The following is a 12,773-nucleotide window of genomic DNA, read 5'->3' as shown; positions in this document are numbered from 1 at the left end:
GACTTTCTTAGGCCGTTTCCTTGCTTTATTTAGCTTCTTTTGATGGGGTGGGTAGTTTTCTTATTATCATGCTAATTTGTTCACCGGGAAATGTTCGCCTGAAAACGGATTGTTCGGGAACTGGCTGGCTGGAGGGAATCGCCCTAAAATACTACTGGAAAAGTTCAGGGCAGCAATATCAACTCACCCTCGCCTTTCTCTCTTTCTGGATTGACACTGTTATTCTCTCTGCAGCCCTGGTTTGCCCAGCAGTGGCCTATCACTCCGGAAACAACCGTGTAACTAAAAGCATAGCAGTTAGAGACCCACGACTCATTTTAAAAATGTTGTTTTAAAATACTGTCAGGTTTTTTAAATTTTATTTTAAAGTACCAGCTGAAATCTCAAATACAACTAGTCCCTGTATTTTACAGGCCTTTATAGTACTGAAAATTTTCTAACAGCCGGTATCTGACTCTGAAACACAAAATATTAAGTTAGAATTCAATAAAAGTCTTTAATACTTAAAACTCAGTGGAGGCTCTACAAGTTTCATAGTTTTTGTCAAGAAATTGCTAATGTGTGTGTATGTGTATTCTAATAGGTTGTATTTTTTAATTTTGGACATGATCCCTTAAGTCCCTATTAAGTAAGATATGATCTTTTTTAGGCTAGCAAAGAATCTAAATTTTAAGGAAGGGAAGCTCAGGCTTACAACTCTCTTTGTTTCATGTCCTTTAGAAGCGCGATGTACCAGCTCTTTAACTTGTATTTGCTAATTTAGAAAACTTTAAAGGTAAATTTGGAAAATTAACTTGAAAGAAATACATGACAAAGGGTGATTTTTATCTTTATTTTTTATTTTGAGGGGAGCATGTTTAAATTAGTTAAAACCTACAGGGTAATTAAATTATGTAGCGCCCTGAAATATATAATGGGGGGGGGCACTTCACTTAACAATACTTACATAGAAGTCTATACCCACCAATAGCCAGCATTACTGCAAATTAAATTCAATTGAAACTCTGCTGAAAGAGTTTATTCTCCTGTGTAGTTTGGAACTGTGCGAAGGTATGTATGTACAGGGTCTATGTATATGTAATGCTTATACTTTATATATATTCAGACATACATCCTTTTTAAATGTTTATGTGGTTAGTCACTTTAAGAGCATCAAAATAAATTGTACGTTGGCTTACACTGACTCCCAGGTATTCCCAAACACTGATGAACAAAAATCTTTATATTGGAAATGAAGAGCTCCCCATTTAAAGAAGAGAATGGAAAGGGGAACTCGATTTATTCTCATTTGTTTATCGCTAGACGACCCCCCCTCTCTGCAAATTCATTTGAATAGCTTTCAAGCTGGAAAATGGAAATGTGGCTCCTGCCCTCTATTTCAGCGGCAGCAGCAGCGTCCTGGCAACAGCGCAATTTTCTATCATCAAGGATAAATGGCATCGAACAGAACATTCTGATAAAAAAAAAAAAAAAAAAAAAAAGGAAAAGAAAAGAAAGAAAAAAAAGCTTCAGTCCAAGGAGCCCATGATTGCTGGCCTTCCTGTCTGTCATCCCTTTACAAAATCCTCTCCGCAAACCTGAGCGGCATGCTGTCAGAGCTAATAACGTCCTCTGAAGGGGTGGGGTGGGGGGCATCGCAGTCTCTGCACAATGTTCCCATTTATTAAATCGAGTGCTTATTTTAAAATTGCAAATATCTTTGTTTGGTTCACTGCAAATTAAAACCAAGATGTAGGAAGTTACATGATGCAACAATTATTCGTGTCATAGCATAGAATCAAACCCCTAGATCGCCCTTCTGGGTAAGGTCGATGACGGGAAAGGGGGAATCTGGGGGAATCCAGGACAAGAGGTTTTTTGGTGGAAAAATACAAGTCCGTTCGCCCTGCAGGTAAGCTGAGAGTAATTGAAAGCCAGGGGGAGCGCCGCCTGTTTCCACCAGGGAGAGAGAGTTGGCTGTGGTTCTGGGAGCGCGTGTGGGCGCGGTCCTCGCCGCGACGCTGCACGCGGGTTGGCCGGCCGAGCTGGTGGCAGAGCCCCCGAACTTTCCCGGGAGGGGGCCTGGGACGTAACGGTGGCTATTTCTCGCCTACTGAGCTCCTTTCCCAGAGAAGGCCATTCTGCTCCAAGAACCTGAATCCCTGGGGTCCCTGTGCCCGCACAGGGGTCCTGGAGAGGTTTAAAGGCCACCCTTGGAGGCCTCCCCTTAGTCAGCCGTGCGCTTCTCCCGCAAAGTGGGGCTCAGAGCTACAAGAGCAACCCCCCACCCCGCAGGCTTGCAGATACGGGTGTTGATTTGGCGGCCTGGGCTGATGCCTGAAAATGGGCAGTCGGGCTTTACTCGCTACCGGTTCTAGTGCCCATCGAGTTCCCGGGCCATCCATGCTCCTGAGCTTTGAATGAAACCCACAGGGCCCAGGGGGTGGGGTGGAGGTCGAAGTCTAGTGGATAGGGAGCAGCGATGTTGACGCTCTAAGATCAGTATTGTTTGTTAAAGGATTGATAGGGAGAGAGAAGGTGGGGACCTAAAATGAAGAGAAAATCAGATCTTCATATTCCTTGAAAGCGGGTCAAAAGAAAAGGAAATGGAGCGGCATGTAAAGCTCCCTGAAATGCGGAGACACGAGGAAGAAGGAGCCAAAGACCGAAGTCTGGATGGCAGAGTTTGGGGGCGGAGAATCAGCTTGGTTTGTAAGGAGCTCAGGCTGAGGACGGTGGGAGGAGGGGAATGAGGAGGAAACCTTTTGTTTAATGAGGAAACCTAATTATTGCGCATCTGGGAGTCTTGGTCCTAACTACCAGCGAAGAAGGGTACCCCTCCATGCAGTGCGCATGCCCAGCTGTCGGCTTTGCATGATGAGGCGCGTACTAGCGGCCAATAGAATCCAGCTCTTTACTGAGCCCCGGGTCACATTGACCTCTCTGTTCCCCCACAATTGGCCTTTAAAACCCAGTTTGTTTTTTAAAAAAGGGAGCGTTTTAGTATTGATTCTCACCTTCGCACGCTAGATGTCTGTGGCAAATAGATACATTTTACAAATACATTTACTACAAACAAGCGAGGGTTCAAGTATTCAGAATTTAAGAAAAGTTCGAAGGCAAAGAGGAGTCTGTTCAAAGAGCACTGGCGGGAAGTCGGGGAATCCAGGGACTGCTGCTTGGAGCCCTGAGCCTTGAGCCAATGTTGAACCGTTTCTTTCACATGAAAATCACACCCACCCCCTTGACCAAATGCGTCTCAAAAGCAGAAACATTATGTGTACATACAGGCCCCAAACCCGGCTTTCTCCATCCGCAACCCCAGACCTCATTGTTGCCAGGGAGATGGGAAGCTAGAACACCTGCGCTCCACCTCGCTCCCTTTCCCAAATACCAAAGCAGCCTGTGTGGTGAGAAGCATGTGTTAGCTTTCACATCTGTGAAATGGGGCTCATTATAGAAGGGCAGAGGGAACTAGGAAGGTAGAAGTGTCATGCATCTCCAGCTTGTCCAGGCCTCTCCCACCTCCACCCAAGCTCTGAGGCTGGAAATGACGAGGTTGATTCTCTGGGGCTGCAGAAGGGGTGGGCCAGCTGGGAAATATTACCAGTCCTGCCCCTTCTGCCCACCAATCCTGCTGCCCGCCCTCGTGGCAGCACCATCCTGACAGTTCCCAACCACCCTTACTCTTCCTACCATAGATCCCTGCCAGAATTACTGCCCACAAATGGGCCTGCAAGGCCCGGGAGAGCTCTCCTGTCTGTGACAGGAAAACTGCTTGTTCATATCACTGAAATAAAACAGGTGGGGATTATTAGTTGCAGTTCCTCTCCCCTTTTGTGTAATTCACAAGTCTCCAGTGTAGGATTAGGCTTCAAATGCATTTGGTCAGGTACATACTTTTTAGTGCCCAGCTCAAACAACATGATGCTTACAACCATCTGCAGTGCCTCTGTTTTTCTCTTTGGTATTTCTTTCTCACCCTCCAGCCTACAATTATAACATGGTTGTGTGTGTGTGTGTGTGTGTGTGTGTGTGTGTGTTGTTTTTTGAGAGTGTGAACCCCGCCCCACCAAAATTCAGGGCACTAAAGAGTGGCTTCAAGGTCTTGCCCATTAATCTAAGATCAGTATTATTTGACCAAAAAGTATTAAGTTGACATATACTGTTAAGCATTTAGCTGCCAACACCCATGTTCATTTGTGAAAGAGATATCCCCTGAACCTTCAGAAATGCCAGCTGGTAGTGTCTGTATAGAATAAAAACAAACAAACAAAAAAAACTTTATCACAATTGTATTAGGGACTGTCTTTGCAAAAATTAAGCTTTCTTCTAAAATGGCCCAATAAGCCCTAGCCAGCTTGGTTCAGTGGATAAAGCGTCAGCCTGCAGACTGAAGGGTCCCAGGTTCAATTCTGGCCAAGGGCACATGCCTGGGTTTTGGGCTCAATCTCCAGTAGGGGGTGTGCAGGAGGCAGCCAATCACTGATTCTCTCTCATCATTGATGTTTCTATCTCTCTCTCCTTCTCCCTTCCTCTCTGAAATCAATAAAGAAATGTATTTTTAAAAATAAAAATAAAACGGCCCAAAAAATCAAATAAGCCTCCAAGAGAAGATGGCCATGTTATTTAAAACACTTCTTGAACACTAGATTTTAGGCTTTTTCTTGTCACTGACTTGTGTTTAAGGAAACTAATGGTGCATTTGAAAGGAAATATAGACACCCATCAGCCAATAATCTTCACTGCTTCTGGATGAAGCAAAACCTCTTTCCCTGTCTCAGGACTGGCTGTGGTAAGTAAAAGGGTTTTTCTTTTTGAGCATTTTGGGTAAAATCGAACTAACTTAAGTTTCATTTTCATGTTCCAGCCTCTTTCTTGAGGCAGGTTTCAGATTCTCCATGAAGCTAACTTTCAGGATAACTCACCATCACCTCTGAGAAGAAAAGACCAGCAGGCTGGCAGTCAGGAGAGGAAACACTGAAGTGTGGACTCAAGACTGTGACCTGGAACCCAGCCTCGGCCAGTTTCAGCCTCTGGAGCTGGAGCTGACAAACATCGCCAGCTCTAACCCAGGCTACCCTAGAGTCCTTTGTCTCCCATCTGTGCGGGCCTTGGGATACCTCCTGGCTCCTGCCCATCCCAGCAGGCCTAGCAGGTCATTAGCACCTTGTGTCAGCAGGGCTTGTTGGTCAACCAGCTGAGCTGGGAGAATGTCCTTCCCACGTGGGGCTGTCCCCGACCAACCGGTTTCAGTTGGGCCTGGTGCAGTTATGGGGAAATGGTAAAGGAGGGTAAGGAGGAAGGCTATTGAGGAGCACTACAAAAATGCTGTTGACAGTGTGGAGCCTTCTGGAAACCAGCACTGTCCTGCGGGAGGCCTCCGGGGCCAGTGCCCACAAATCAACTGGGCCAGGACAAACCTCCTAAGCCAGTGGTTCTCAACCTGTGGGTCGCGACCCCTTTGGCGGTTGAAGGACCCTTTCACAGGGGTCGCCTAAGACCATCCTGCATATCAGATATTTACATTATGATTCATAACAGTAGCAACATTACAGTTATGAAGAAGCAATGAAAATAATTTTATGGTTGGGTCACAACAGGAGGAACTGTATTTAAAGGGCCAGAAGGTTGAGAACCACTGTAAGCCCTCATGTTCTGAGTCATCAGGAACGGGGGTCAGTCAAAGAGCAAGGAGGATGCTGGGGAGCTTGGGACTCTCAGTGCCACTAAGAATTCTTCAGGCGCCTTCTCTGGCCGTCTATGCCTGCCTGCCTGCTCTCCCTGTTGATCTCCGGTGCCTGGGACCTCCTGACCAGCCCGTGGGGGTTATTCAAGGACACTAACGCTAACCCAGGAAGGGTCCCTCCATCTCCTCGAGACCAGGAAGCCAACCCAAGCCAATCCGCAGGAGAGCAGCCAAGCGTGGGAGTCCCAGGCGCTGGGGCAGGTAGAGCAGGGCGAGCGCGCGGTGCCCGGGCTGACGTTTTCTAACAGGGTTTACAGGCTGCATCTCCAATACGAATTAGCCTTCTGTGCTAGTGTGACTTCGCTTTGAAACTCAACTTGTCAACGTATGGTTTTAATTAAACATCTTCCGGCCCTGAAAGATTACATGTTTTGTAAAATATATCCTAGCATGAAATTTACTTCCATGATCTGAAATTAGGTTCCTAGTAAATATTTTCATAAAAAAAGAAATAGGAAGGGTGTGTGTGTGAGAATGGAGCAGGTCACACTCGCTGTGTTCCTTTTAAACCCTCCTACCAGCCGGCCCCCTCCCTCCACAGGTCCTGGGAGGGCCCGCCTGCCGGGCCAGGCAAGAAAGATTCTGAGCACAGGACGCGCCAGTAACCCGAACCGGCCTGCAGGCGCGACCCGCGCAGCGTTCGCAATTGGAGACAAGTTAATCCAGCACTGATTTGTTTGGGATCCCTCCGCCGGACGCCGGAGACCCCCTTGGGCTGTTGCTGCAGACACCTGCTCCCTCCACACCCCTGACCACTGTGCGTGTCCCAGAAAAGACGAAGAGAGAAGGGATGCAGAATGGCTGGTAGCATCACTTAAGACAGCACTTCAGATCGAAATGTAAAGTTCTCCTTTAAGAATTCCTCGCTGATATTTAAAACAACAGCTATGTTCATCGACAGCCGCCCTAGCAGATGGTCCCAAACTTCTCCCTCCCAACCAACCTCAAAGCTTCCCTAGACCAAGGCGCCCCCCCCCCCCCCCGACCCTGGGGGGAGGTGCTTTCTATCACCTGGCTCGGGGCACCTATCACACGTGGCCCTGGGAGGGAAAGGACCCTATTCAAGCCCTGGGGGCGGGGGAAGATGCCTGCGCGCTTTGCATCTTTTTATTCAATACAGAATTGAGAGCTGGGTCCCCGCGGACATCTCCTTTCCTAAATACTCTCCGAAAAAGCCGCCAATTCTGGCGGGATTTGCTGGATTCGAGGAAAACTTGGTCTACGGGAGGGGTGGGGTGTGATGGGGAAGAAGAGGGAGGGGGCGCATCCCCTTTCTTTGATAATTAGGACCCAAGAAACGAGGAGGGGGCGGCGCGTAAGGGGGAGCTCTTTACCGCCCTCCACCTGAAATAAGCAAGACCAATGGCGCGCCTCGCTCGTCGCCCTGTTTACTCCGTCCCATTCGGTGATTGGCAAAGCAGGCCCCGAAGGCACAGGCAATCGCTGCTCCGCGCGCTCCTCGCCGGGGAAGTGTGTCGGCATTCGAAGTGAACTAAAAATAAACGGAGGCGCGAGAGAACGAAAAGGGGACAGAGTGACAATTTGCGGCAATTAAAGCGTCTGCGCCTGTTGCCGGAGGAGCAGGGACCCACAGAGGCTTTGTTTTCCCAGCCTGATGATGTGACTAACTCGTTAGGGAATTTGCGTGCGTGTGTGTGTGTGTGTGTGTGTGTGTGTGTGTGTGTGCGCGCGCGCTCAGCAGCCAGGGAGCCTGCCGCAACGGCCAGGTCCATGGGGGGCAGGGCAGCCTGGGACACGTCTGAGCCCCTGAAAACCCGGCTGGTTTGGGGAAAGAGCGGGGTCTGCCTCTCTCGGCCCTCGCCCAGCCCCTCAGCGGTCTCAGGTTTGAGCCTCTCGGGTAGCATCTGCAAGCACCTCTTCCAGGACCTTTGGAGCAAGGTTTTAGCTCTAAGGCGTCTAAACATAATACTAAGGTTTACTTCACAACCACCAAGAGGCGAAGGATCGGGGGTGGGGAGGGCGGGGGAGGGGGGCGGCCAGCCAAATCAAGGCTTGGGAGAAACCTGACAGCGCGCCTGAAATATTACTCTTCATTTTTGGAAGACTGTCGGGAAGAAAAGGGGCGGCGGGGTAGGGGCAGAGGGGACCACTGCCTTCTCCCATCTGACACTCGAGCGTCCAGACAGGGCTCCAAACCCCGCCACACCCGGGAACACACAGTGGGAAATTGCTTCAAGACACGGCAGGGCAGTCTTCTCTCCCAAACCCGACCTGAGCCGTGAACTTCTCAAAGGGGTGAGAAGGGGGCGGGGGTTCTGAAGGGTAACCCCAGGCCCTGTGCCACGCCTGGGCCTGGCCAGGCCGTTCAGCGTCCAGCCCAAACTAGCACACCCTTGGGGACCAGCCCCCCATCCCCCACCTCTCTCCCCCCACCCCCACCCCCGGTCTAGGGCCGGCAGGGGGAGAGGGAGACTGTGCAGCCAGCGCCAAAGTCCAGCTCGGGCTGGCTTCGATGAGAGCTGGCAAATCCGGCGAGTCTCGCAGAAATTTTCTTCGACCCTAATTCAATTTTAAAAGCGGATTTTTACTATTAAAAACGCTGCTGAGCAACACATTGAATTAATCTGACTGTACGGTTTTAATTACAGTGAGGGTTTCTCTACAAATCTGTACAAGACAGTGGCTGGCTCTTGGAGAATCTCTGCCTCCTGAATTCCATTACGCAGCCCCAAGTTCCCTGCAGACAGCGGCGCGTGTGAGCCAGCTGCGGGCGCGGGGCTCCTGTCGCCCTCTGCTCCTGCCTGCCCTCCCGGCTCCTGTCTTCCCCCTTCCCTTCTCTCCCTCCAGCCCCCAGGAGCGCCCTGGACAGCCGCCTGTCTGTTTGGGGCTGCTGCACTAAGATCCCACAACGCTGAACTTGACTTTTAACTCTTGGGCGCAGGACCTTTGAGCCTGAACCTTGTTCTTAAAATCACTCCTTTGTCCAGGGAGGGGGGATCTCTTTTGTAATTTTTTAAGGGTCCTCCTGCTTTGACTTCGCAGCTGTTAGATGAGCAATGTGATGCCCTAGGCCTAGGGGAAAGGAGGTGGAGGGATGGGGAGGAGAGAGGGAGAAAGGGTCGAGAACACTAGTGGGTGGGCTGCCAGGTATGGAGATCTAGCCATCACCCCAAACCTGGGAGTAAATACGGGTGAAGCAGACCCGCTGGCCAACAGGGCTCCTTTCATCAGCCTCACTGTGGTTTCTGTGCTGTGCAACTAACATGTGGGGCAGTAGTCCCTAGCAAACAGGATAGAGAAGAAAACTTGAACCCAGGATCTTTCCAAATGAAGCAGATTCCCACTATTCTCTCTCGTTCACTCTATTCTTTAACTCCTTTCTATGACCCCTGCTTTTTCACTCTGCTCCCTTTCCATAAAGCATATGGGAAGAAAGACCAGGAACCTAATTATGAACCCAAATATGTGTCCAAGTGGACACAACCCTCAGTGTGTGTTTAAAGAAGCGAAGGCTTTGAGCTTTGTAGGGAAAGGATCCTCACTTGACTGGGGGGGGGGGGGGCATTTGTGCTCTGCACAAAATTAGTGAAACCTACAGAAAAACACCATTTCCTTCCCCTGGGTAGGATGGGGGGTGGGGTTTTCTTTCTCTTAGATTTGTGCAAAAGGGATTCTGTTCTGAACAAAAGAAAAGAAAAAGGGCACAATTGGGAGAATGTGTGGTTGTTTGTGTGTGTGTGTGTGTGTGTGTGTGTGTGTGTGTGTGTGTGTTTAACCCTCACTTTTTTTCTAAGGGCTCTCAAATTGGTTTCCCACTAAGGAAAGTTTTGCTAAAAGTCTAATAAATTACCTTTTCATGTACATTGCGATGTTACAAAATAAAGGAGAGAAAAAGTGCAGGTGAACAGGTATGAATACGAAAATCACCAGAACATTTACATCACAAGGGTAGTCAGGTACAGAACAAGTCTCTCGCTAATGAAAGACGGTTTTCATTTCTTTTTCTGTTGTAACAAGAGAACCCCCTAAGAGCTCACATGATAACAAGAGGATGTTTTCCGTCCCAGGTTTTCCTGAGGAGCTGTCCCAAACCTGGCTCTCCTTAACACTGAGACGGGTGCTGTGACTATTATTGTTGCTGCTGATGAAGGGACGGAGGAATTAAAAGAGAGAGTGCTCGGAGGCATATAGGAAGAGGCTTGGCCAGCTATATTAGCTCCTTATTATGCCTAAAAATAGTCTGCTGTTTCCTGTTGATGCTTGTTCCCTGCCACTCTGGGGCTGCGTTTATCCTGCAATGGTCAGGGGTCCCGGCTCCCAAAGACTGGCTTGATTAAAGCTGACTTCTAACACCCTTCCCTTCCCCCTTTGTCCTGCTACAGTTCCCAGCAGGGCAAATATGGGGGGGGGGGGCCTCAGCCTTGGTTTACCCAACAGATTAAACACACAAACATCACCATTTATCTTGTTTTAATCTAACTGTTTAAATATTGTTGAGTTTTCCCACCTGAACTGGGAGAGAGAAGATATTTGTGTATTAGGGAGAGGGGCCTACGCTTGATAAAAGAAAGAGAAATAAAAAAAAAAACAAACCTTCTGTATATAATCCCCAAACTGGGGGAGGCAGAAACGTATTATCCACCCCCTACCCCCAATCCATTCTAGGCCCAGCATATTGGTTTCCTCCATTAAGAAAGCTCTGGGTCTTCACACAGCCTGGGAATGAGGTCAAATGGTGTTGAATTTGAGGATCTGGTTGGCTTCTTTTTTTAATAACTTCTCTCGACTCCTGGGCTCCAGGTTTGAAAAGACCCCGACAGGAGCCTCTAGGTTGGACAGTGCTTAGTTAATATTCTCCAAATTGGAGTCTAGAAAAAGTCTTCGAAGCCCACAGTGGGTGTCATTGGTCCTGTGGGCCAGGCCATACATGTTGGGGTTTCCTGTTCTGGGACACGGGACTGGAGAGAGGAGGGAGACATTGTCCCCACACCTCAGTGAGCCTCTATCTGAGTCCACTTTTTAACTGGATTTCGAGGGCCTGGGAGGGGAGTGTCTTAACACTGGCATTATAGTTTTGTCACTAGAGGAAATAATGCTGTAATAATGCTTTCTTGCATAGATACTTTTGGCTACTCCAGTGATAGATACCCTTACTAGCCTGAGCTAAGAAAGGCGAAGAAGCAGCTTATGCCAGCCGCCCCCCCTCAAGCTTTCCCAGGTGTATGTGTTGAGGGAGGGAAAAAGGGAGTGTAGGTTTCCCAGATGTCAAGCACCCTTTCCCTACACATGTACATAAACAGAATTTTACACTGAATGGAGAAAATACTAGCAAGGTCTTTTTCCACCAATGTCTTCTGTTGAGAAGGGTTTCTTTTCTCTTCTTTTCTTTTAAGCATGGCTATGTAAATCAATACCGAGTTATTTCTTTGAATTCAAAGGCTATTTATCCAGGTCTAATTTCTTTAGAATTAACGTGATAATTGAGCCCAACTTAGCAACCAAACCCAGCCAGGCCCTGCCCGGCTTGAACGTGCTTCTACAGCCCAGGGAGGCTGCAAACCCTCACCCAGCACCCAACCGATTCCTTGACCCACGTGTGTGCTGCAGACACCCAGCCAGAACAGCAGGGGCTTTTCCCACCCAGAGAACCCATTGCTCCACAGTGGCCTTGGGCGCACTGACAGGAAGTCTAGTGGTGGCGATCCGTGAGGATTTCTCTCTGAATAACATTGACAGCCGGAATACAAGACTCAACACCTTAAAAAGCAAAAAGCACTTTGGGCTTCAAATCCTGCTTCTGAAAACTTCTTCCTGAATAGGACTCTCACCTATTGTAAGCCCTAAAAGAGCCTTAGACCTCTGAGTCCTCCCAATAGCTTCTATTTTGAATAATAAAGACTTAGAGGCCTCGCCTGCCCTTCTCCTCCCAGCCCGAAAGGTTGGCCGGAGGTTCCCGAGCCGACAAGACCACGCGGTAGGAGCCGCCCGGTAGCGGCCAGACCTGCAGGGGCTAGGAGCCCCGGAGTGTGGCTTTCGCCCCAGACCCCTGAAGAATCCCAGAGTTCCTGCCTCTCTCAAAAACGGCTGGAGCTGCGGGCTGGAGTAGACTGAACCAGGCTGATTCCGACTGCCTTGCCTGTGCTCATCACCGCCCCATGACACTGAGCGAAGGACTGCGAAGCTGAGATGCCGGGATCCATTGGAGAGAAATGACCGTGGGGAGAGGCCCCTGCCGCAGCCAGCCACTGCCGACAGAGCCCCTTCCCCCAGGCTAATGGCAGAGGCCACACGTGGCAGACACTCACAGCCACCACCCTGGCACACTGTGTGGGGCCAGACTTGCTCTCCGGCTGGCTGTTCGCGGGACTCACGGGGAAAGTGGGATGAGCGAGCCTGCGACTTGGATTCTATCCAGCAAGCACACAGAGACCTCTATCAAGCTGCGAGGGACCCCCGCTCCCCCACTCCCCAGCCCCTGAGTGACTGGGTCGCTCAGCAGGTCTCAGCAGGACCTTTACCGTAGGCTACACACAACTGCTACCGACATAATACTGGCATTTTATTCTCCATCTAAGGGGGGAGGGATGGCTGTCCTGCAGCTACAGCCTGGTCAGTTCCAGTCCTCAGGGCTTCCTCGGGCATGACGCAAACTGGGGGAGGAAGGGGAATAGACTGCTGCTCTGGATCTGGTACTGGGTGCGGGAACCTTCCCGGCCGGCCCGTGAGGACCAGCCCTGCTGGTGGCACGGCCAGAGTCAGGGAAGCCGGCGAGGAAAGAGCAGTGCACCTGCAAACATGAAGACAGAAACATAGACGTGCACGGGGGGAACCGCCTTCACCGTGTTAACAGCAAGCTGCAGGGGATAAAGCAATAAAACTGCCACTTCTACCTGCTGGCTTTGAGGACTTTACAAACAAGCGCGGCGTGCAGCCCGGTGCGCCGAGAGCGCTCCAGGGGAGGGGAGACCTTCTCTTTCTCTGACCTCCCATTCTGCCCCCCCCCCCACACACACACACACGCACACGCGCCCTGCACACATCTCCCCCTTCCCCAGCCCACCTTTCCTTTTCCTTGAAGCTTTTT

This window comes from Myotis myotis, unplaced genomic scaffold (genome assembly GCF_014108235.1).
Source record: "Myotis myotis isolate mMyoMyo1 unplaced genomic scaffold, mMyoMyo1.p scaffold_m19_p_11, whole genome shotgun sequence".
NCBI classification, from domain to species: domain Eukaryota; kingdom Metazoa; phylum Chordata; class Mammalia; order Chiroptera; family Vespertilionidae; genus Myotis; species Myotis myotis.
The sequence above is the reverse complement of the archived record's forward strand: the minus strand, read 5'-3'. Positions refer to the sequence as shown.